This window comes from Falco peregrinus, chromosome Z (genome assembly GCF_023634155.1).
Source record: "Falco peregrinus isolate bFalPer1 chromosome Z, bFalPer1.pri, whole genome shotgun sequence".
Lineage (NCBI taxonomy): Eukaryota > Metazoa > Chordata > Aves > Falconiformes > Falconidae > Falco > Falco peregrinus.
Genome location: NC_073739.1, coordinates 28769502 through 28794985, shown reverse-complemented (window position 1 = coordinate 28794985; position 25484 = coordinate 28769502). Strand labels below are relative to the sequence as shown.

Below are 25484 nucleotides of genomic sequence, written 5' to 3'. Positions count from 1 at the left end.
ATGAGCTTGAGATGAAGAGAGACCTGGAAGAAGCAGAGGGAGGAGAGAGTGCATGTACATGCCCTGGATGTAGAAGAGACAAGGAGAAGGACGTAGCAGAGGCAAGAAGAAAGGTGGACTGGCCTGAAGAGGGTGAAGATACAGCACGAACAGTAGTTGAACCCTAAAAACCTTGTGGGGGACTGGTGGTTGTGCCAGGGCAATGTGCGGGAAATGTGCTTACTGAAGTTAACCTGGCATGGGATGGTGAAAGCCTTGTTGCAGCTTGATAGTTTTGAGAGTACTGTGACAATGGAAGACTGATGAAAGCCTTGAGCAGATGCCTAACCCACTTGATACATTCTTCTGCTATGATAGTGTCATTGTTTAACCCTGGCCTGCAACGCAGCACCATGCAACTGCTTGCTCACTCCCCCACCCCCCCAGAGGGATGGCAATGAGGACTGGAAAGGAATGTAAAACTCAAGGGTTGAGATAAGAACAATTTAATAGCAAAAAAGCAAAATCTGCACACACAAGCATAACAAGGAATTCATTCACCACTCACCATGGGCAGGCAGGGGTTCAGCCATCCCCAGGAAAGCTGGGCTCCATCATGGGTAACAGTTACTCAGGAGGACAAACACCATAATGCCAAATATCCCCTTCTACCTTCTTCTTCCCCCAGTTTATATACTCAGGATGATGTCATATGGTATGCAATACGTCCTTGGCTAGCTTGGGTCACCTGTCCTGGCTGTGTCCGCTCCCTGTGCCCCTCCAGCCACCTGGCTGGCAGGGCCCAAGGAACTGAAAAGTCCTTGATTTAGTATAAACATCACCCAGCAACAACTATAACATCAGTGTCCTATCAACGTTGTTCTCACATCAGAGCCAAAACACAGTGCTGTACTAGCTACTAAGAAGAAAATTAACTCTATCCTGGCCGAAACCAGGACAGACAGCAAACGGCCTTGGCAATAGGTGGACCTGGGACATGTGTTAGGGGAAGTGCATGAAAATGTAGGTTTGCGTTCTACTGATCTCTGCTCTTTATTTTCTATCATGTACAGTCCATTTCTTTTATTTGTAAGCAGGACACTTGCTGCTGCACCCTTTTTTTCCCCTGTAACTTGAAGGTAGATTAGGTTCTCCTTGGTGCTCATAGACATTGTAGAATAGTTGACACTGAGATTTGAAGAACAATACAGTTAGAGCAGGGAATATGACTGGGTAGTGTAGAATGCACTTACTGAAAAAAGCTTTTTTGACTAACTGTTACATCATTAACGTTTTATCAGCTTGCAGTCAAAGAACTGCAAGGTAACAAGTCTAGGCAACACAGAAAGTTCTATTTCTTTGTGCAGAATACTGTATCTAAGCTCAACACTATTTGGAATCAAAGGAATTCAGGTACTGTTTTCATTTTTTGGACTCCCTTATTAGAGCTGGATTCATTAAATGATTTAATTATATTTTTTTTACTAAAAATGAATTGTCGAAATAGGCTGTAATTTATATCAGCAATAGGAAGTAGACATGCAGGATTTGGATATTTTTATATTATAAACTAATGGAGTTTCAGGCGAGACTGAACTGTTTGTATATCAATACTTATTTTCTTCTGGTCATACAGAGGTGAAGTTACCTGACTTTACTGTCTTAGCTTAGCTCATTCCATAGGTAGCTATGTAGATTTTAAAATACCAATGTATCCACACTATGGTGGCATTTTTAAGAGTATGTCAATGTAAAACTTGCAGAGTACTGTTACTAGTATTTCTTTCGTAGTTTTTTGTCTCCTTAGATTAGTATTTTAAAAAGGTTAGTTAGATTGTATTTTGGATATTAAATCCCACTTAGATATTAAAGTGAGATTACTAGTTGTCCTAAGTTTATTCTATAGCTTCTCAGCTGTGAATATAAAATTCTTTTAAGAGGAAAATGTCTTTCTTAGTTTTTATTTCAAAAAGGAAGGTTGCTTCTGGTTTGATCAGGAGATGCACTAATGGCATGCACAGCAGAACAGTCAACAGCAGCTCTTCTAGAGTGTAGTATCTACTTGTTTCAAAGAAACTACTTCCCATTGCTTAGAGGTGAAGTTGCAGTATTGGTCCCTCCTTCTAAAGTTGTTTTACATACAGTATACACAACAATCAGTCAGGCACTGCCTAACAATCTTGGGACTGAAATTTTGAAAAGCTCTATTGCATATGCAGTTATGTTACTGAAGGGGAAGTTTTGTTCTTCCTCCTCTGACACCTGCTCTGACTCTTCACCAACTTGACATAACTCACTCAAATGGCAGGATGTTACCCACTGCTTTACTGAATTAAGTCTCTTCACACTTTGGTTAGTTAGACTGTTTCACAGACAACACAAATTAAAGTGGTACCATGAAGCTGGGAGGACAGAAGACAGGGAAATGTGGAAGAAGTGGGATGCCTTCCACACTGTTTCTTGTAATATTTGCCTTGCTACATTCTACTTGAGAAGAGGTGCTTCTGGGGACTTAGAAATCAGAGAGGGTCACATGTCTGATTCAAATAATTATAGGCAGGGACTAGGTGTGGGCAGGCATTAGGTCTAGGTTGTTCATTATGGATGTGAAAACTGAAAAGAATCTTGCTGCTTCATGTGGGGGCTCCTCAATAATCTGTCCCTTAATCTTTCTGTAATTCAATTTCCTGTTGTAAATCATGTAATTTCCCTATGTTTACAGTGATAATGTGAGGATAAAATGAATCCAACTATCTGAAAGAGCTGTGAAGGGCTCTGATGGTATGTAGTCATGAAAAGTCTCAGAGATACACATTGACAGACTGCAGATAGTTCTTTATCAAGTTGCCCATAGCTGGTAAGCATTAACAAAATAAACCATTAGACTGTACATATACTCTTCTGAACAATTTTAAGTGTTTTATTAGCAGGAGTTTGTAAATAAACAGGGATACGATTTTACAGTGTTGCCAGTATTTTGCAAACACAATCTAAAGAACCAACACTTAAAATAAAGCCTGACAATATAATACTGAAGCAATGCACTACATAAAAACTGAGGAAATGTTGGTATTATGCTACCCATGGTTCTATTGAATTGATTTCGGCATGGCACATTAATAATGCTTAGTATCCCAAGTGTGGCAAGGTTTTGTCTTCTTTTTTTATTTGTTCAATGCCAGTTTTCATATTGCATACTTAAAACAACTTGGAAAGAGAACTGTTACCTTAGATGTTTAGGTAGAGCAACTAAACCCCAGGCTACAAAGTAACTTCTTCAAAGGTAAAGGAGGAGTCACTGGGTTTGTTACCCAGCAGTAACATCAATCTTTGATTCTATGGAGTTAAGTAGGCTTCTAGGGCTCCTTGCCATTGTGGAAATGAGCTGCTGTTTTCTCCTCACACGTCACATACGATTATATATATATATATATATATATATATATATATATATATATATGATTTAGTTTTAGGTAGTCCTACAAGGAGCAGAGAGTTGGACTCAATGGACTTATGGATACCTTCCAACCCAGGGTGTTCTATGACTTTGTGATTCTCTGAGTGCTACCAGAATATCATTATTCCATGAATCAGTTGTGAGGAAAAACTAAAAAACCATGTCCATAACACCAACTGAGCAGCTAACACCAACTGAGCAGCTAACTGCAGTAAAGGAATACCACAGTTAGTTTACAAGTAAATTCTGAATCCCGAGTAATAGTATAGGAGAATCTAAAATGTGAATTCCTGATCACAAAAACATGAAAAAGGGAAACTAACATGGCATATATGCCACTACCTCCATTTACAAGCATCTCATTCCCAGACTGTGGTATGTTGTAGGTAAGCAATGCATAGTCACTAGAAACACCATCTTCATCCTGCTTTTTCTTGCTTAGGTGCTTTAAGACGTAAAAACATCAATAGTGCTAGGGATCAAAATTTTTACTTCTTAGGAAGAGGTAGATCTTGACTTGCTAAAGAATGTATTCAGGAGATAGTATGAACGAGAATGGAATTTTCAGATCAAGTTAAAAACTGACTTGCATAAATGGATAGTTCGTCATGGCAGTTAGAAAATGCTCCAAAATTCTCATTAAAGTGAACAGAGACAGAATCCAAATTTCAAAGTGTAATGTTGCAAATCCAGAGTATTTAACATAATAGTGTGAAAATTGCCAAGCCCCTCAGAATGCTAATTGCTAATTGCTTCACCTTTTAGTCTAGATTCCACCTATCTCTGTAATCTTTGTTCTGGAGAGTATGTCAGAACATTGTCATCTTCTGTGACATCTTCAAAAGGCAATATCTGGTTTTACTCAGCAAAACAGTCTTTACAAGTTTGTGGGAATTTTTTCTTTCCCCCCTCCCTGCCCCAGCCTATACCTACCCCTCTAGTGAAAAGACGTTGAGTTTTGTGATGTGAAGTAAGGCTCAGCAATAATGTGGATAGTAGACAAAACCAAAAAATACTCAGGAGATCCTGAAAGAAGGCTGAGAAGTCCAAATCTTGCTTTTTTTCAGTTGCACCTCACAAACAGGGCAGAGTCGTATGTGATGTGTTGTGTTTCATTTTAGGCTACTTTTACTGCTTTTCTCACTTATGGCCAAAAAACTTCATAATTCTTCTGTATTATTCTGACAGGAAGGCAAAAAAACTTTGAAAACACTGATATCCCACCTAACAAAAATCTTTTGTCTCCAAAGGATGCTAGGTTTGGAAAGACGATTAGACTTAAGACAAAATTACATTTTTCTTTTTCAATTTTATTAGGATGTATGGCTGGCTAAAACAGGCGAGACTTCGCACAGTTTCAAGCCAGCTGTGAATTGTCCAGTCTGAGCTTTGAATGTCTATTCCTGAATGAAATGAACTGTATTGAAACTACTGAAACTTTGAGACATGATTTCACTAAAAGAAAGCTGCAAGGATGTGTTAAACCCAAATTAAAACTTTCAAAATAGCATGCCCATAACAGTCTCCATAATCACTTCCTCATATCGGACAGCCTTCAAGCAAGTGCTTGACCATGGCTTGACCATAATCCAGAGTACAGCAGAGGAGATCCTTGGTGCAGATGATACAACTGAGGCACTGGGAACATTTCAGATGTTCAGGGTCAGTTTGGATTGAGCAACCTGGTCTGGTGAAAGGTGTCCCTGCCTGTGGCAGGGGGTTGGTAGTAGGTGATCTGTAAGATCCCTTCCAACCCAAACCATTCTATGATTCTACGATTGATTTCTGCATGCACCTAATGACAGTCTATTAAAAGCAAAACAGAGACAGTTTTGAGATGGCAGTTTCATGGATGTTACCTGTTTACTAACATACCTCCTTGTTACTTGTAAGTCTACATAAACCATGTCCTGCTCACTCCTGTTTAAATCAGTCAGGTCTTTGTAGCTGAAACGAACATCAGCAGCAAGTAAAGTCAGAAATGCACCTCAAGTACCAGTACAGGCCCCTTCAAGCCTATTTCTAACTGTGGTGACGCATTTCCTGCTGCCCTGCCCCCCCTTCTCTGGGCTTCTCTGTGATCTCAGGAATTCCCATTAGATCTTGGCCTTTGTGTAATGACTTGGGAGGTTAAGCATCCCTTAACCTTACCAGCAACTCTTGCATTGCTAGGGTGAGGAATGGCACTGACTGTATCAGGAACTCCTGTTGCCTTACCAAGGCTATAATATAAATTATATATCATATAAAAATACATGAACGAGAGCAGCCATAATCAGTCATCCCCTGACAGCCCTAGGACATTCCCGACCTGAACTGTAGCCCAAGTGGAATGGTACCATAGTTACTGGAATTTTGAAAAATTACTGACCCAGTTTGTGGCCAGAATGGAAACTTAATTGACTAATTGTCTAAAGCCAATCATCTTGCGACCCTATAAGCAGCAATGTTAAGTGAGACACTTTGAGCTTTCCTGGACCACAGCAGGCTGTGACCAGCATCTCTCTTTCAGTGAGATGTCTCTCAGAACTTGCAAACCCTCAAGTTTACAAAGTTCAGGGGACCATTGCCGAAAGCTGATGATGAGGCCTGGGCTGAAACCGCCTACTCCTTGAGGGTCAACTCTTGCCCGTTGAGAAATGCCAAGGCATTTGAAGTGAGTGTTTCGCTGAACTCAAGGGGAAATTTTAACAGGTATGCCTATCTGTGTGTGTGTGTGTACGTGTGTGCGTTGATGTACCTCACAGCAAGAACAGTATAAATGTTACCATCTTGGACCTGTAATTCAATCACTATTATGATTGTACTAAATCTTGTTAACCTCACTTTGTAAATGTTAAATAAGTTCATGATTAAGTGCTGCTAAAATCTTGTGATCTATCTTAAAACTGTGACTAAACCTTAGTCATCCTTTAGATATAAACTGTTGTCCAAGTCTGAGACTAAGACTGGACCTAGCTGCGCCTAAGCTTTACCAGGAGTTCAGAAAGCAAGGGGGTCTACTCTGAACCTTGTGACTCAGCAGGAGGGTCTCCATTAGCCTTTTGCATCTTCAGTCTCTGTAAATCATTCTAGCTCAATTCTAACTTGATTTGCTTTTGTATGTTTCATCCATGTAATAATAGTGAACCTTGCCATCAACCTTTGTGAAGTTGTACTCCCACGAATTTATATTAAAACTATATTCACTAATACCTTTGATAGTGATTCTTTAAATGATCTAAACCACTCATCTGTGACACGTCACTCCTCAGAGACTGGGCAGCACTCTTCTTCTAGACTCCTGGACCCCAAACAGTAATGTCATGGACTTCTTCAGAACTGCTAAACTTTAAAAATCTTTTTTACCAGGGTAAAGTGTGTTAATTAATCACATTTTACATAACCTAAATCTTTCAACAAGTAGGAAGAGTAAGGCTTTTTCTTCATGTATAATTAATGAAAGTAATTTTCTTTCCCTGAATAGTAAATTTGATCCTTCACCCTTACCTAGGCTGTGAGAAAAATTACTTTTAGTATGTGTGGGGTTTGTTTTGTATTGTTTTGTTTTGCTTTACTTTGTTCTGTTTTCCAGGAGGCTAAAGTTTCATTACTAGCTTAAGGCTGAGAATTTAAAGGGAGCTAGATGGCGAAGCATGTTAAAACTCGGTGGGAACGGTTCACTGAGCTCTTTGTGGTCCTTTACAATTCTGGGTGCAACTTGTCATGAACACAAAATTCTGTCCACAGGCTGCAACCAGCTGCTCCGGGCTGTGTAGCTGGTGTTCCCCGGCATGTCCGTCCGTATCCACTGGGGGGCAGCATTGACGGGGTCTGGTGGCCTGTCTGGGCTGAATCGGCGCTGGAAGCGCAGGCAGGCGGTTGGGCTTTTTGCCTTGCAGAAGTAGCGTCTGGCAGAACGCTAGTGTAAACAGCTTGGGGTCATGTTTTAAATCACTGCAGCAAGATTCACATCTGTAAAGTGCTAACAAGAGCCTGTAAAAAGGCATTTATGAAAACCAGTCGGTAGAAATTATGTAAATTGCATCTGTAATCTGAGTGGAGAAATTTATGAGTGCATCTCTACCGTGTGGACTTTTACAGGCTTCCCATCATTGTTTGGTTTCATGGCACTTAAAAATGAATGCTCAGCACAATTAGTTATGATACCTTCAACTGTTGTTATGACTGTGAAATAGGTTTGTTATGTGCTGTCTTTCACACCGCACTCCCTGCCCCCTGAGCTGCTTGTTAAATACGGAGTTTGGCTGATGTCGGTTGAAAGTGGTACCTAGTATTTTTCACTTTGGGGAATATTGTCTGAAGAATTTGTGAATTTTCTTCTGACATACTCTGTATGATACAATAGAACAAGGATGCCCGTCATACAAACAAAACCTTCCTGTCAGTTTGGTCAGTAGGTGGCATTTAAGTTCCTTTTTATAGAGCTCAAAGCTTCAGAAAACTACCTTCAAATGTATTCCCACTGCACCCCGTGAGTATGTTAATATAATTTTTATAACTGTACTACTGTTGATCAGAGTTTATTAAGTAAATCTAACAGGGTCACAGGGAGTATTGATTTACAATTTTGAAGTGCAGCTTGTATTTCTAAAGACTAATAATCTCTTTGGAGGCAGGTACTATAATCTACACAAATCAGTTTTGTAATTTTAATTTTAACTTTCTTAGAACTACAAAATGTAAAATGTGAATGTGTAAAGTAATTCTTAATATATGTTTGGTTAATAACCAATTTATATACAGTCTGATAAAACTGGTATTTAAAATGGAATTGTATCTTTGCTTGAATAGCTTGTAATAGTATGCTAACATTTGCTTTTAAGCTCCAAAAATTAGTAAGTTTATGAATGAGATGTCACAGGATCCTTCCAGGTAGTTTAGTTTGGAAATTGCATTCTAAAGCATTGATTAAAAATTAATTCTACTCTGTGCCCAAAAGAAAGCATTAACATAGATGCATAGTCTCTATTGGATTATAGGTTGATTATTGGTATGCTAGATGCTGTTTTAATAAGCATATAAATAAATAAATGACCCCCTATAAAGTCTTCTACAGCCTTCTGCTTGGTTTATGTCAACCTTCCTATACCCCTGCTTATTTTGAATTTGAAATACAAGTGAATCTCTATTCATCTCTGCAGGTACCACCTGCATAGATGAGGAAACTAGGTGGTATACTTGCTGAACAGCTGGCATGAAGCATAGTTATGTTCCTTTCTGTACTCACCCCTTTCTTTTTTGTCAGAGAGGTCTTGGAGTGCTATACTAAAATTGTTTGTTCAGAACTACAAGTTAAACCACATTAGTGTGTATCAAAGGAAAACTGACATTAAAATGTATATATATAAAATGTCTCTCAAAAGGAAGAGGGTCAATAATGGAAACAAGTTTATAACTGAGTTTTGTTACTATCACTCTTTTCTGTTTTTAACAATAATATCTTTCTCAAACATGATTGAAGTTTAGGGTTGACCACTTCTCAGTTACAACACCTCTCTTTCCCTCTACTTCTAGCTGTATCTCCATTCACGGAGCTATCTGAGTGCAAGGATCACTCCTTGGTCCTAGCTAAACAAAACCACATTTGGTTCTATGATGTGTATCATCTCTGTATTGAGATTAATTTCCTATTTGACTGCCTGAGCTGTGTGCAAGCTCCTGTGCAGGTGCTTAAAAGTCTTCTCTGGTCAGCCTACAGCTTTGTTTCATCAGGTTTTGTGTTGCTGATTTGCTTTGATCTTAACCGTGTGTTTCTGGTGTCCCACAGCAGATTAGAACATCCCTGGTTTTTGATAGTAGGTACTGTTCTGGGCCATGGCTGGGGATTTATGTTGTCTCAAAGTGAAATGAATGTGACAAAAATGTAGTGTTTTCCATGTCAAGCTTTTAAAGTTGTGTTGCTCTGCTGATAACAGAATATTGCATCTGCTTCTATGTTTGTGGATGGAGAGACGTATTCAAGCTGCCTTCTCTACTGCTGATCATTAAGCCACTCCTGCTGCCAGCTCTGCACCCCTGCCCCCTTAGGACCCTGTAAATTTGTAGCTAACGAGTTTTTTTATAATTGCTTTGTTGGTATTATCTACTCAAAGTTGTCAGCACTGTCAACAGTGCTGCTCAAATGAAATATAGTCATACATAATTATATTTTCTTTCCTAACTGTCATACCATGCATTTTCTTTAGCATTTTATCGAAATCAGGTATATGGTCTTATGTGCGTACAAATGACTAGGAACTGAATTTTTTTGCTCAATCATAACTGATTTGTGTTTTGAGACTTCGTGCAACTGTCTTGTTCCAAAATCGAAACTGTAAAGCAGAAAAGAACAGCAGTGATTTTTTTTAATATTGCAGCTATCCACTGTTCAAAAGAAGTCCAGTCCTTTGGGCACAGTATACCTTGAGACAGTATAGTCCATCCCTAATTTAGACTTCATCTGCTTTTTCAAGATGAAGGTAACAAAAAGCTAAAACGGAACTGCTTGCCGACACCCAGCCAAAGCGCTGAGAGAACTGGAGTTTGTAATTCCGTACTCGGGGGCGGATTTGGCGATCCCAAACCCGCGAGTGGAAGTGCAGGCGCCAGAATCCCTTGGGAAGCTGCACTACCCCCAGCCCACGCCGCGAATCGCTCCCCGCTTTCCCGCGCTGCCAGCCGCGCGCTGGCCCCGGCGGGCGGGAGGTGTCGCCAGCGCCGCCCCGCCCCCCCCCCGCCCCCCGGCGGGCGCCGCCTCGCGCGCTGCGGGGCAGGGGTCGCTGCTCGCAAAGACGTGCGGGGCGGTGGCAAAAGGGCTGACGGAGCCGAACCGCAGGATGTCACATGCCGCTGCGGGGAGCAGATCCCGAGCTCGCCAGGACACAGTGGTCACGCGTGCGTGTGCGTGTGTCTGTGTGTGTGTCCTTTCTCATTTTGAAAAGAGAGCAAGTGAAGTGCGTGCGGGGCGGAACATTGGAAATTCTTAAATAAACGAGCAAAAGATGACCTGGATTTTGTTGAAACAAGAATCCAAGCGTTGTAACTTTTCTGTATTTGTCTAGTGCATGTGTGAATGCAAAACATACACCTGCAGAACCTATGTAAGTGGTAGGTGTAAAAATAGCATACTGCAAGGTTTGCTTTTCAGCAGTGCTTGTTTAACTGTGAAAAGGAAAATGTTGTGTAAAGTATGCTTTTATGTAATTCAAAAGATATTCTGTTTTTAAACATCAATCCAGAGCAACTGTGACCCACCCTCCCCCAGACAATTCTGTTTTTATTGCCATTACATGCTTTAAAAATTCAATGAAAGTAGCTATATATATCCATTTCAGTGTGACACATCACAGACATCAGTTCAACTGCTATTTTTGAAAAAAGTGAATTTAGCATCTCCTATATTTTATTCACCTAAACCTGCAACTTTTCTTCCCACTGAATTCTTTATCAATGTACAAACTGTGCTTAATTTGAGTCCTTTAAAACTGGAATTATGACAAGTTCTATCAATTTTAATGCAGAATTAAAAAAAATATATTAGACACTGAAAAAAATTGAGATTTTGGTGGAATTTCTGGCTTACTCCTCTATAGTTCCTGCAACACAGCACAATTCTGAACTCTCCAAGCGTGTACATTTCTCTGTCAGTCTGTGAGGTTCTTTACTAGCTTTTATGAGACACAGAATGGAAGGAAGATAGCATCAAGTGATATTTCCACGTTTTTTCCCTTCTTTTATGTGTTTTGTTGTTCAGAAGTGTATGTTGTCTGTAATTGGCCAAGCACAAGGAGGGGGAAAAAAGTAATGATTTAGATGAAGATTGACAGCTAAAGAAGATGTGCATATACAGTTAGTTACATTCCCTAAATAATGATGTGATATTATTAGCAGTATAGGTGAAGCTGTTGTGCAACTTAAAATAATGTGCAGCTTCTTGTGAAGACTGAGCGTTAACCAGAAAGAAAACTTAAGCTCCATCTAAGAACAAGTCGCTGTTCTATTTCTTTTCAGAAAAAATATTACTTCACCCGTTATTATCTTAGTTAAAGAATTATTTTTTCTTAAATAAAGATAAAGGCTTTATATTTTGATTACTGAAAGATAATTGAAAATAGCATCCTAATTCTGTTCTTATTAGATTGGTTTAGTGCTGAAAGCTTTGAAAAAAGTCCAAACCAAAAGACCGTTAGGAGGCAGTGGAGGGAAATTGCAGGAATGATGGGTTCAAGTTGTGACAGATTCATGCTGGATCAAGCATTGCTCATGACCCATTCAGAAATGATGAGTATCTTACATCTGAATAGTATCAGTAGCTGATAAATAGAAATGAAGGTAGGTAGTTGAATGAATCTGTGGCCAGCTAAGATGAAGATGTTAAAACATCACCAAAACTTTGGTTACAATTTTCAAGTGCTTCTGTTAGAGAAAGATTTGTCATTCCTTATCTGAGCTGCAGACTTCTGTTCAACCATTATTTGAACTGCAAATGAATTGAGTAGTTAGGATGTAACTTAGTAGACTGCAGAAATACTCATGAACACTAGATGATTCCTTACAGTTGTGTTTATAACCTAAAACCAGTTTGTTTAAAGAGTAACAGCGAAGTTATGGTTAAAGAAAGATTGAAGGGGGAAAAAAAATGTTTCTCTCCTTAACCGAAGAGGCAGAATAGAAGCAACACACAAACAAAGAAGGTTTGTGTGTTACGTGTGTATCTTCTGCCTGAAGCTACTTTCTGTGTTTGCTTAAAGGTACTTTGTTTATGTCCAGGGTTATTTTTTTCTACTTTATGCACAACGGTGGCTTGTGGAAGTGCTTAGAGAAGGATGTTCTCTGTGCAGTCCCTGGAGTTTACTAGCCCTTGGTCCAATATCAATTAGATTTAATGAGCTTTCCAGAATATTGCAACAGCTGCTTGTTTCATAGAGTTCATAGGGAAGGGTGAGGATATGTATTTGATGCAATTGGGAGGTAAAGACTTTTTGTTGTTGTTGAGTTGACCTCTGCGTGAACTTAACTGCTCTCTTCATTTGAATACTTAAGGCTTCCCTTAAAGATGCCTGCCTTTACTAGGCTTACCGAATGTATGTGAAGGTATTGATAATGTATTTCTATTGGTGCTCTTGGCTCTAGTTATGCTCTAACTGATGGTCTGGTTACTGAGGAAGTCATTTCATTACAGACCTTGATCAAGTATTTGGTTTGCTGGCTGGCAAATCTCAGGAGTCAAGCTTTTATTTGTATCACTTGTTTTCTGCAAGGGAGGAAGGATGTGATACTTTCCTACGGACGAATGTAGCTGTTTACCACTGAACTACAGCTCAGTGCAGTGGGAGCATTCTCAGTATTAGCCTAGCTGGCATCATGAGGAATGCTTTTAGTGAAGAATCTGGCAGTGCTCATATATAAGATTCACTGAGCTTGCAGTAGTACTGGAAAGTCCAAGAAATTGTGTATCTTTTCTTATATTTATATAGGTGGAAATCATCTGGCCAGAAGAATTTGGTTAGTAAGGGCACAAAGTGATATGTGACAGTGTCAAATTCAGAGGCCAAACTGAAAGAAGATATATCCTGCAATGTCTTCACTGTGTTAGATTCTTTTGGAATCAGTGATGCTGTTGATTAAATTGGTGTTCCTTTGCAACATTGAAGTATTTATTTACTTTTTTTTACTTCAGATGAACTTCCAGTATTTTTTATTACAGATAAGTCTCTTGTTTTAAAGCAGGTTGTGTAGGGACCACAGTAATTTTTATACATTTATGTGAGCCAGTGAGCCCAAACATAATTTTTTAACTTGCTTAGGCAGTTTACTTTTCATTGAGGAGTTGTCTTTCTCTTGAAAATAGAATTAAAATGTTGTTATCCTAGCAACAGGTTCCAGTACTTATTTCGCTCAAGTTATATTTTCTATGTTGCTACAGTCCTAGAGCTTATTGCTGTTTTATCTGCTGGGTTTTATCCACAAATGTTTCTCAGAGGAGAAAGGCAGCTTTCCACTTAGTGCATATCAAGACTTTAAATATTTACTTCTGTCATGAAACTATATAGTTAAAAGTTGACAAACATATTTAACAAAAGTAAACTTTCCTATTATAGCCTAAGTGCTTTAATTAAAAAATTATACATATGTGTTAAAACACAAATATATACTGTGATTTACCTTTGTGGTCAAGTAAAGTTTAAGCACAGAGTTTAGATGAAATAATAAATGTGTTACTTAAATGGAAGATAATACAGAGAATGGGAGGGAAACATTCTGTACACAAATACTTGAAGTCTGAATGTCATGTTTCCAACCCATTCAGGAAATTAAAACAGTTCATTAATTTTCAGAAATCAATGAAATTTTAAATTCTGCCCTTAATATGAGGCAAAGGGTAACCAAATCAACAAGTGTGATGCAATCGGATATTATTATGCGTAAGGAATACAAAGATAAGCAGGAGAAGGTAAATATCTCAAACTGTAAAGTACTAGCTGCTAAAAAGCATTTCTTAGCCTAGAAGACACCCAGACTAAGAAGAATCCATGCATTGCTCCCACAATTGTCTGAAGAGAAGCTCTGCAGTGAAGCCCCAATGTGACAGCGTAGAGCTGTAAGACAGTGAATGTCTTATACAATGAGTCTGTACCACATGTACAGAACATTACATGCTTCAGCTTGCTCAGAACTGCTTTACTGAGTAAAGTTGTTACCTAAATAAATAAAATAAATAAATAAATCATGGAGTAAAAGGCAATAGGCCTGTGCTACAGACTCCATCATTGGAGGATGGACCTAATACTAGTTACGGAGAGGTGCCTTGCAAACATGCCTCCTGGATGTAATTGGTTTAGAAAGAGCCGTACATTTAATCAGGTATTAAATTTTCTAGCCAGGTAGGTTTTTTCCCATGAATATTGTATTTGATTGTATTTATTTTTCTGTAATCTGAAATCAGCGCTGCCTATTAAAAGACTAGTTTTGTTCTGATATTTAAGAAAGCGTATTACTTATGTAACATCCAGCAAATAAAGGCACACATTGCAGACTATCTCTTCCAGGATTATTTTGTTCCAGAGACAATTTTCTCCTTTTTCTAGCTCTCAAACCTTCTAAAACACTATCTGTTATCAGACTTTTACAGACCAAAAAGTAATGTTTCCAAATTCTATGTGCTGAACACTTCCATACTGTGCAGAGATTTTTCTCAATTACTCATGCATGACATGAATAAAAAAACCTCATAGTTTTAATTACAGTGGTGTAATGACTTGAATTAACTTTAGGGTTCATCTGTTTGGTTTTGTCTTTATTTTGTTTGCATCCAACCACGTCTGATCTGAGATTTAAAATCAAATCTATGGTATTGGGCTTTCCATGCCTGATCAGATTTTTGTTGTTGTAGCATGCAGAATTTGAATAAATTAGTGGAGATAAGTGCCAGGATGCTGGGAAAAGATGCCATATAAATGCTGAAATGATAATTAAATGCCTTTTCCCCCAACATTTTTCAATTTAAGAGAGTCTAAAATGCCTTCATATTTGATTCCTTTTTCCCTATCTGTAGATTTTGCAGCAAAATTATCTCCAGACCATTCAGCCTATATGGAAAATGCCATCTCTTTCTCTCTCTCCTGGTAAATCTTTCTAATAGCACCACAGATGTTTTAGTCACCTGCAATTTTGGGCTATTTTGTCATTTCAGAAAAGCAGCACATGAAATGCAACTTTCTTTGATGTGCTGATAGAACGCTGCTCCCCCTTCAAATGGGTATAGCAGTGTTCTTAATTACCATTTTTCCTTCCTTCTTTCTAACTTCCAGCAGAAGAATAAAATAGTGATCCAACCTCATTGACAAGGATTTTTATGCTCTGTAAGGCTTAATTTGGAGGAATAAATTAACTCTTCAACCATATTGGTAAGGGGATGTCTACATTAAACTTACACTAAATGTTTGTGCAAATGCACAGTCAGAAGGACGTTCTGTTTTAGGGCCATCCTGTCACCAACAGGGCCAGACTTTGTCTCCTGCTTTGTATGAGCATGTGGACACACTGTGCCTGGAGAATTCATTCAGTTGGCTGAGAATGAACTGAGACAAAAAATGAAAATTTTTTTTTCCTGCAGATCAGTACGGTGATCTGACTTGCTGCACGGCTACACAGCCACCATTACTGATGCTAAATAGGGGTGGGCAGAACAGAATATCCAGCTAGGCTAAACTGGAGAGAGGGATATAAACTTGTTAGAGATTCTGTCCCAGCTGGCCAGGAAGCTGCAGCTAGTACATATGTATTAGGTAATTTTAGTCTTATTGGATACTACTATCTGGGTAGCCAAAGTGACCTACATAGTAAGACATGCTGGCCTTCTGAGTATTTATTGAGGGGAATCATTGTACAAGACTTTCAGAAATTTGGCTTGCTTTATCTTTGTTGTACCAGTTGACCTTAAGGGCACTGATGATATTTTTGTGCTAACGTGCAATAGGTCGGGATTGAAAGCTGGTTTCTGTAAGTGCCTGAAGTACTGCACATGACATTTCTAAGTGGGCTACCAGACTAAACATCAGGAAGGGAGCGGGATTTTAGACCAAATTGCTCAGAGCAAGGCTTCAGATGGCAATCTAGCTCACTCTGGGAAAAAGTAAGAGTGAGTATTCAGACCAAATTGTCTCCCTCAGAATCCTTTTCCAGCAAGAGCAACTGGAAACCACTTGTGGAAGATTAAGGAGAGAGCAAGCATGTTTGATGCTTCTTCTGAGTAGTCTTCAGCCTCTGACCATTTCCAGGTTTATGGGAAGCCTAGTTAGTTACCCCAAATAGTTATTCAATGTCCCTTTAGAACCCATAAACCCTTTTTGCACTTAGAGTGCTCTCTATGCTTTTCTGCACCATAGATCCCTTCCCTTTCCATCTGACCCTCAGTTGTTTTGCATGAGGTTCCCTGGAAGTCATACTGAAGCAGACTGATTTTTGTCGCATAATACCTTTGATTGTTTATACACTTGCATTATTTTGTCCCTAATTTATCGCTTTTCCAGAAAGAAGAGTGTTAGCCTGACACAGCACTATCAAAGCTAGCTGTCTGCAACAAGGCTTTTACCATCCCATGCCATGTTAACTTCAATACGTAGTTCCCATGCCTTGCCCTGGCATGGCCACCAATCTCCCACAAGGTTTCAAAGGTTCATTTACTGTCTGTACTGTTTCCTCATCCTCTTCAGGCCAGAATACCCTGCCTCTCTGCCATCCAGGGTGCTCTCTGTCCTCCCTCTACTTCTTGCAAGTCTCCCTTCAGCTGGTGTTCCTCTTCCATGCCCCTCAGAGCTATTTAACCACTCAGCAGGAACCAGCCGCAGCTGCACCTTATCCACATCAGCCAACCTGCCGCCCCTGAAGCCAGCCCACAGCTGAATATTACCAATGTTAATTAGCCTGCCTTCATTCCTCTATAATTCCTTTACACTAGCCCAGCTAGGCAGATCTCATATATAGCCAATGTCTACATATTGTTACTGCCTCCTGAACCTTTTCTTGTTTCAATATATTCTTTTTCAATATATCCCAAGTTTAGAAGAAACATTAATTTTTACTGTGTTATTACAGTGTTGTCTGTTCTGTTGTCTGTTCCTTTCCTAACATTCCTGATCCGCGGCTTGCTTTTTGACTTCTACTGAACACTGAGCTGGTGATTTCCTGGAACTAGATGTCCTATCCCCAAGATTTTACTCCTTAATGGTAAAGGTAATCTTATAACTTTGATTTTAGTTTTTTTCCCCCAATGTTTATTATTCTTTGTGTAACTGCCTTAACTACACTAAATGCATTTAACTACACTGAATTTCATCTGCCATTTTAATGCTGAACTGTATAGTCTTATGTGTTTCTTCTGTTCGTATATATCTACACCAAAAACCAAGACGCACCTCTGTTACATATAAATTGTTATCATGATACTGTCACCTAAAGGAGCTGTAGCAGGGGAAAGACAGATTTTCTTTTAGACTCCCCTGCAACTGAAAGGTAATGTTGTTGCTAATGAATCAGAGAAATTTTATTTATTCATTAATGAGTACAGAGTCATTTCAAGTTACTGAAGTGTTTAAGGAAAATGAGTGTTAGCAAAAAGTTTATTAAATATGTGTGAGAAAAATCTAAAGTTACTCCTGTGTCTTTTTTTCTTTTTCTTCTAGAAAGAATTAATGGAGTGTGAGGTGTGTGGAGCTACTGCAAAACTATTCAGAAATGTTGTTTAATAAGCAGCATAATTCACTGCAGACTTCCTGTTTCCATGTCTACTTCCTATACCACAGTGAGCTTTTTGTTAATTTCTGTGTAGAATTCTTGGCTAACACTTGTGGCTTTACAGTTTGGACCTTTAAAATGTTTTTGAACAAAATGCTGCTTTTTAAGTTTCTAAGTGAAAGAAGTCAGGTATTGGTTGTTTAGAGGGGTAACTTTCAATATTGAATTGGTGCAGGGAAAGGAAAGACATGCACACAGGCCAAGTTTAATTAGGCTCCCCAGAAGAACAACACTAAAAATGAGTACACAACCTCTTGTATTGCGTTTAATCTTAAAGGTCATACAAACTAGCTTCCTGTTCCTTGACTTTCAACATTTTTGTACCTAAAATCTAGACATCATTATAAGAGTATGAAATTCATTGGAGGCTACTAGGTTCCTCCGAGAAGGGGAAACAGACATTTTTAACTTCCATCTATGCCGCTTCCCCTGACATTCACTTCAGACACCTAGTTTTCCTTTAGATTCTTTCAGAACTCATGGAATCAGAGAAAAAAGATCTTGGAAGGATCCTCTGTGTTAGGGGTTGCTGAATTCAGCAGCATGCTTCTGCCTTATGCCCCTAGGCAGAGCCAATAGCAATGGTGTGCATGTGTTCCCAACAGACACACTAAGATACACATTGAATAGTGAACGCTGTACCACTTATCTAAAGGATGACGCACCTATGTTTAGTTAAAAGTCGGGAAATGTCCAAGGACTCTTATTGCCACATGATGGATGTACAGACTGCTAAGTCCTTGGGTTGGTTATCTTTAAAAGGGACATTTTGTCTTAGATTCCTGTTGTACATGCAACGTGGCGAAGATGGAGACTTTAAACATGGCCGCTGAGGAATAGAGTCTGTGCAGGGACAGCCCCTCAAGGACATTGCACAGGTATGAGATATGTAAATGAATTCTCAGAATTGTAATGAATATGTAAACAATTTCTTGGAAAACTAATGAATAAGTATGAGTAGCTTGTATAAAGGGGGGACTGAAAAGTCCCCTCGGTGTGCATGACTTCGGTGGAGCAATCCCCCATGCACCCAGTGCTGCAGAATAAAAATAACCTCTGCTCGCCTGCATATTGCTGACTGATTCTTCAAATCAACATATACGGTCCACTTATACGCAGGAGGCCACACAGATCATAGACAGAAACCACAGCATTCCTGCAAATACAAAAAAAAATCAATGGCTTCACCCTGGTCTCCTTTCTGGCAGATAAATGTCTGTTAGTGGGAAATACATGCATGCACAAGTCTGGATGCCCCAAGAACTGACTCAGGTGCTCAGGCTGCCCAGTAGTGTGCCTTGGATCTCAGATCTCTCCAGCTGCTGGGACCCGGGCGCATGAGCCTCCAGGCTGCAGTCCCACTCCAGCTGCTGGTGCAGACTTCCCTTATGCACAGCAACACGCACAGATGCACACATTATGCTCTTCCCCTGCATGCTATAACATGTCCCAAACCACAAGGCAAAAACCCCTCCCAGTCTCTAAGGCTTGTTCCCCAGTGTTCCCCTGGCATGTGCAGATGAGCCTTTTCCCATGTAACCTAACACTCTGGAGTCCTGTAATCCCAGTCTGCTCAAAGGAGATCTAGTTTCAAAGGCTGATCATACTGCTCAGGGCATTGCTCAATCAATTGTCAAAAGTGCCCAAGGCTGGAGTCCACAATCTCTCTGAGTGCCTGTTCCAGTGTCTGTCCATATTCATGGAGAAGAATTTCTTCACCTATGGCAAATCATCATTTTCCTAAAATTCCCTTTCACACTCTAGGGATGGTCACTTTGAAGAAGGAACAGTCTTACAAATCAGATAATAAGGGAAAGAAAAGAAAAAAAGAAAGATCAGTACTGATCTCTGATCTTGGATGAGCATGTCGTTACTGCTACACCAAAAATCTTCTAACAGCTGGCAGCAGTACATGATTTTGTTGCCCTGATAGAGATGCAACTTCCTTTGTCCCTATAAAAAATCATGACACTTCTTATATGATTCAACAGACCTTTTCTATTCAGAGAAATATCTGTTGACTGACAACACTGAACTGCATACAGTGAACTTTCCCTGTTGGTCTCTAGTAGAATGTTTTCCAGTTGTCTTCTTGCAACTTATGCAAGTGTTCACAATTTGATAGATTGAGAGTTCTCCTTTAGTAATTCTGTTTTGTTTGCCTGGATTATTTTAAACTGAATGATCTTCTGAAGCACAGAAGAGTTACAGGTCCTTGCCCCTTTCCCCCTCCTCTTGCTTGTTTAGTTTTGGAATGTCTATATGATGTCTTTTGTATCAATACACATAGAGGCTAGGAATCCTTTTTCCTGGGTTGACCTCTTGGTTAAATAGCAAAATGAAGCATATTTCTTGTTCCAGACCTGTTAGTCTCAGCCCATTTCTCAAAACTTTTGGAGGTAAAGGAGGGTTGGAGATAAAGGGATGCTAATTCTTCCAACAGAGAACTGAAGGACAGAGAAATTAAATGGTTCGTTTAAAAGAGCTGAGTGAGAGAACAAAACTCAGTCTTTCCAGTTTCCATTTTAGTATTGCAACCACTGACCTATCCTTTCTCTTGTTACATGCCCTCATATCAGCGAAGTCTAATTAGTAATTTTCTCATTCAATCTGATTCTCCAAATGTCAGTAAATAGAAGAGTGCAAGGTGGTTTCTATCTTAAATTTAGGCTGTGAATCAATCAAAAGACAGAATCTTTTCATTTGAAAACTTTATGATGGAGTTGGAGAAGCTAATCACCCCCTTAACTTAATTGTTAACTGAGTGACAGATGCTATTAATTAGACTAAAATGGACAGTTTATAACATAAACAGTGCTTGTTAATTTTTATTTTGTTCTTTTGATTGGGAACCGGAAAGAAAAAAATTAAAATATCACAATGTAATATATTTTTAAAATATATTTTATTGAATTGAAAGTAAAAAATCAACATGATACTTGCAAAAGGATTTTAGCTTGTTTTTCACATCAAAGAAATGCAATATCTCAGTAGAGCTTTATATAGTAATCCAAATTGATTTTTAAAAAATCTTTGGATGGTTGCCCATTGCTGCCATATGCCTTAGTCAGAAATATACCTATTTTCAAAAGCATCATGTGTACCTTTTGCAAAACCTTTCATGCAGCACTCACTTTCTATCATCCACGGTTGAACTGAAAAGCATATTTTGAGACATAGCTGTATGCAATTATACTAGCTGTATGGAGTTACGTTTTTTACAGAACTATCTTCAACAATGTAGTTCTCTATATAGCTGTGCCAGAGTCCTGTTGATATCAAGTGATTAATAAAATTGAATGTATTGTTAGTAGTTTGACTCTAAGACAACTAGAACAAATGAATTGTTAATGGTTAATTCATATTACAAGCACTTTGTATATCTTACACTTTTGTATGTAAGCACTTCTTTAGCACTGGCAAATACTTTTGTTTAGGAAAAGGAACTTCAAAAGGAAGTGCCTCCACAAGACAGATGAGCTGACTGGAAGCTCACCAGAAGAGATGAGCTCAGCAAATCTAAGGGACACGTAATTCCAGCAGAGGCAGGTCACAACCACTGACTCATTGACTGACCACGAGCTCAAGAAATTCCCCAGACCCAAAAAGAAGCGGAGACTGAGTATGCAGACTTATTAATATAAGAAGTGAGAGGATTGCTTAACAAATAGGAAACAGAGTACTAAGTAATTAAACAGTTATATAACTTGTAACCAATGAAGGCTGATGTCCTTGCTTGCTGAACAGTGCAAATAGTGTAACGTTTTGACAATCAGGAAGCTAGGCATTTGTGGGTTACACATAGGTCCATACTTTGCACAAACTAGAATAAAGAAATAGAAATACCTCGACTCCATGTATGAACTGGAGCTGCACACTGGGTAACAAACACGCCTACAGGACCGCATTTAGCTTTTTATACACTATGGCTGGCTCAGTCACTTTCTGCACAGGCATACTTCACGGAATTTTTGATTCAGCACTTAATATGTTGTTAAAACCAGTTGAATCAGAACCCAGAATTTTACTCTCATTTGGGAATGTCATGCATCCAGGGCTGTAGAACAGTATCCTAACAGGAATTTTCACTTCATAGAGACTTCTAAAATGCACTCTTTCAGCAGTGGACGAATAACAGCTTCATAACTTTTGCACGTATTTTGTTTTGCTAAACTTATACCATAATGCTTTTATTGTTCAGTACATTGGTTGCTTTTGGTTTGCCCATGTGACTGGTTCAGTAACTTTTTTTCTTTTTATACTTGCTGGTTAATGCATTTTAAAAAAATATAGATAATCAACTGACTGTGTAGTGGAAGTACACAACAAAGAAGAAAAGACTCCTCAAACTTAAAACTGTAATCACTAAATTTACTGTAACCCCTCAAAACAGTTCAGAATTTCCATTTTCTACTCAACAGTGATTTCCTGAATGACTTTTTACCTTTAATTTATACTAGATACCGATAAGATATTAGACACCAATCTGCAGCTGACTGTCGCTTTGGGTGGATTTCTTTGCCTCAGAGTTTTCCACCAAAATTCTGCCTCTGCATAAGCTGTCACAAGGAAACAGCTGAAATACTGTGGTCTAAAAGCTTAAAGCTACTAGACAAAACTGAATCCTGTCAAATCACTTTTATGATTAAGAATGATACAAGACATTTGGAAATTCTATGCAAGTAAGAAGCACTAAACAGGGAAAATCATCAAGGATAGAAAACCAATTATTCATGCATGAATGCAACTAGGTTTTCAAAGTCTTTAATAGTGAAAATGTATTTATTGACTTCTTAAAAGAACACATATATGCTTCCACTCACACGTTGCCTTTTGTTTACATTCTAACATTTCAGCTATAAAGACTGTGCTAGAAATACCTGATGTATTTGAAAACAGAAGAAAAATAAACGAATAGCTCAGTCTTTTGTTCCTATTCTGTATAACAAGGAGACAAAATGGCTCACCAGCCTCAAAACTACCATGTAGAAAAGGCTAAAAACAATTTACAGGTGAAGTGTGCTGTTCTGGGGCAGCACAGAATATAGGTCACAGTCTTTTAAAGTTAAAGCTTTATTTTTGGGAAGACTGTCCTAGAAATTGAAGGTCTTCACCATTTAAACTTGGAAAGCTTATCTAATGATGAGTTCAAGAGCACTAGTGAAGTTTGAGTTTGCTTTGTGATACACCCAATTCTCAGGAAATTTCGGAATTCTATCTGGTTGGCTTTATCCAACATTTTAGTTGTTTGAAAAGATGCCTTCCTTCAATGTCCCTCTGTTTAGGAGAGCAATCTGATTTGCATCATGGAAGAGACAGTGCTCTGCATTGCACCCACTTCATTTTGTTTCATGAATTTGAAATCATGTAGTGTAAATGCCTGCATAGGGAGAGATTTATTTCACAATGGAGATAAGCTCTGAAGTACTCTTTCCTTTCATTGTATAGACCATGGGATTCACATGTGTCATAGGGAGCAAGATATTTACACCCCATCTCTCAAAATGGACAGTAATGGTGTTCTTCATTTGCTGGGGTACCCATGATTTGTCTTGGGTAAGTGTTGAGTGTTCAGCTGCTGCTGAGGTCGATAACAGATATACTTTGATCAGAAAGCCATGAAGTGACTTGATGTTCAGTACTCTGACATAGAAGCTCCTAAGCATCTTAAGTCTGGGACTCCATGTTAAACACTTTGAACTGCATTTTTTCTTAGCCTTGGCTTATCATCATAAAATTGAGACAGTAAAACTGTTTTTAACTCTAACAGGTATTGAAACTTCATTTGGATTACATTTGGATGTAGGAGAATTAACTCTGTGTTTTTTCTTGAGGGTCTGTCTTTCTTTTGAACTCCTATCAAAGCATGGGCTGGACCACAGCTGGTGAAATAACTCATAATGGATAGACACATAAATGGAAATTGTTAAGAGAAATATCAGGCTGGCAATGACAATCCAAGAGAGTTGAGGCTGCCTCATCTCTGTGCCCACTGGTCCAACCAGTAGCAAGACTGAAAATCTATTGCCAGTATGCACATGCATACACAAAGCAGATATATACAGTTGTATTGGGTTTATTTGGCAAGGTTTTGGTAGCAGGGAGCGTACTGGGGTGGTTTCTGTGAGCAGATGCCAGAAACCTCTCCCATGTCTGATAGAGCCAGTTCCAGCAAGCTCCAAGATGGATCTGCTGCTGGCCAAAGCTGAGCTAATCAGAAATTGTTGTAACACCTCGGTGATAACATATTTAAGAAGGTGAAAAAACTGCTGTGCAACAACAGCTGGGAGAGGTGTGAGAGTATGTGAGAGAAACAACCCTGCAGACACCAAGGTCAGTGAACAAGGTTGGGGAGGAGGTGCTCCAGGCACCAGAGCAGAGATTCTCTCTGGTGGAGACCATGGTTATGTAAGGTGTCCCCCTGCATCTCATGGAGGTCCATGGTGGAGCAAATAGCCATCCTGCAGCCTGTGGAGAACCCCATGCTTGAGCAGGCAGATCTGCTTCAAAGGAGACTGACCCTGTGCAGAGCCTGTGCTGTAACAGGTCTTCTGGCAGGATGTGTGACCCTGCAGGTGACCCGTGTTGAAGCAGTCCATTCCTGGAGGACTGCACCCTGTGGAAAGGACCCATGCTGGAGCAATTCATGGATTGTCTCCCATGGGTGGGACCCCACACTGGATCCCAGCAAAGGCATGAGGAAAGAGGATTGGCAAAGACAATGTGTAATGGAACTGACCACAGCCCCCACCCCCTGTACATCTACACCACTTGGAGGAAGGAGGTGGAGAAGTCCAGGATGAAGTGGAGCATGGGAAGAAGGGAGGGATGGGGAGAAGATGTTTTAAGAGTTGCTCTCATTTTTCACATTAATATTTACTTTTGTTATTCTCACACTCTGACCCCTGCTCCCACACCAGTGACCATGTTATCATATTTTGTAGTCAATACTATATGGACATACAGTTTTGTTTAACAATCTGCACATGTTTGTGAAGAAACAGAACGCACACATTATTTCGACTCAGGATGTCCCATGCAAAGAACTATCAAGGGTGATTAGTTGAAGTAATTGCTGCTTATGACAAGATGACTTTGAAGAACAATTACATCCTGGAAAATTGGCAACACAAGCAAGATACATCTGATACTTGTTGACAGATAGCCAAAGATGTGTCCTTAACTGAACTACTTTCATTATAATACCAAAAATCATACCCCCTACATCAGGTACCCTGGCCCACAAAGAAACCCTTCCTCAATGAGCAGGTGTAGTAAGATTTCATTATGTAAAGAATCATCATGTAGATTTCCATCCAATCAGTGCTAGAGGGTTGGAAGTTAAAAAAATAATATTCATGAAATCATGTATAAATGTGATTGTGAAAATGTCCAAGCTGTGCTAGTCCACCCAGCCTTGTGCAACTTTTCATTAAAGGCAGTATATATCTTAATCTCAGACTTTGTCTTTGATTTTACATACTGGGTAATAAACTCACTTCTGAGATGACAACCAGCACTTGGTTTCACTCACTCCAGTTTCTCTGTTATACCAGATCTGGGTTCTTCACCTGGTGCGAAAGATCTGATCCACACACAGGGTCCAGGTACTTGTCTATTGCACATCTGCGCAGAGATGGGTGCTGGGTGGCAAATCCACAAAGCCAGCCCCTCTTAACACTTGCTAAAATGTTTTATACACTTTGGACAATTGTTTACAATGATGTTTAGTCACACTTATTGTTTCTTATGAGTCTTGTCTCCATTTAAA

The 25484-nt window shown here is 39.2% G+C and overlaps 1 long non-coding RNA gene across 1 annotated transcript; it reads left to right on the top strand.

The window, feature by feature from the left end:
• Nucleotides 1–4719: 4719 nt before the first annotated feature.
• On the top strand, nucleotides 4720–25167 carry LOC129782804 (uncharacterized). Its single transcript, XR_008744931.1, has 4 exons — nucleotides 4720–17152; nucleotides 17602–17720; nucleotides 18492–18591; nucleotides 21151–25167. It is a non-coding gene; the product is annotated as an uncharacterized LOC129782804 (long non-coding RNA).
• Nucleotides 25168–25484: the final 317 nt, after the last annotated feature.